Here is a 1,397-nt window from a genome sequence, read left to right on the forward strand (position 1 = left end):
CCTGTAAAACTCTGTTTTACAATGTAAGTTTTTCGCACTCCTACCAAAAAAGTATAATACATTTCTGATGAAAAAAAAAAATGGGTAATGAATTATTTGGAAGGATGACTTTGGTTTTCAAAATAGCTAGTCACCAATACGCAGAGCCGGTTGTAACGGAGTACAAGTACTCCGGTACTTACGTTACAATTTTCGGTACTTTTACTGTACTCCGGTACATTTTGAGAACCAGTACTTTTACTGTACTCCGATACTTTTTATAAAAGTACTTTTGAGTACTTTTCAAGTACATTTTGAGTACTTTTGAAGCTTAATGAAAGAATAAGTGCCGACATTTCTGGTCATAATTTACGAAACAAACACCCGGGCGGGCACACCCGATCAACCAAGAGTTAAAAGTTGAGATTAAAGAACTGCCCGTCGCGTCTAAGATCAGCCACTCTTGTGAAAGTGATCACATGCGCTGTAAAACTCCATGAAACGGTACAATGATCCCCAGACGGAATCACACCCAGGTGTGAACTGACCGATGGGCGTTTCTTTTCCACAAACATCGCACTCGCATCTGAGCTCGCCATCTGAACTTTCATCCCCCGCTGGGTGGGTTGGGCCTACAAGTTCGCTCCAGGCGGGATCACATCGAACTGTGAACTCTTCCCTGACCATTGAAGATGAAGGCAGTTTTTCTCTATTCCCGATATTGCGAGACAGCCTGAATTTTAATTGGTGTGGTCACAGCGTAATGATACGTAACGACAAAGGCGGGGGGACTCATTCAGAGATGGAAGGCTACACTTTTTGGACAGGTAAAGGGGAGGGGCAACTGGATAAACGTAGATAAAGATCTCCAGACGATATGCTAATGAGTGTACGGTATAATATTATGGTTTGCCTCATGCCACCATGCTACTGTGACTGGTCATCAAGGATGACCACTCTTTGCTCGCCATATGTCATAAACCTACCCAGGGGTCACGTCAGTTCTTGGGTCACTGTAGATTCTTCCTTAGCTTCGTCGGCTAAGATCCCATATTTCCCTTGCTCCTGAGCACTGGGATCTTAGGCGGAGACTACTGTAGTAGATAATTTTTGGTTACACTACACTTACTAGACTCTAGGAAATTACATGTAGGCCTATTTTGGTTTGCCGTTGGCGCCGTGGACTACACAGTGTGACCAAACTCTGTCTTACCACTATTATAATAATCATATAATCAATTGAAACTGAAACTGAGTTCTCAATGTATATCACTAACAATTTCTTATACTACCTAAATTTCTTTTTTCCTTTTTTTGTGGTTTGTGCTTAAGGCTACCTTGAGTCCTTGAGGATTTGTTAAAGAAGAATTCAAAGCACTTTTTTTTTGCTGGCCATTTTCATCAATTTTTTATTTTCT

Source organism: Aplysia californica, unplaced genomic scaffold (assembly GCF_000002075.1).
Source record: "Aplysia californica isolate F4 #8 unplaced genomic scaffold, AplCal3.0 scaffold00641, whole genome shotgun sequence".
In the NCBI taxonomy this organism is placed as follows: Eukaryota; Metazoa; Mollusca; class Gastropoda; order Aplysiida; family Aplysiidae; genus Aplysia; species Aplysia californica.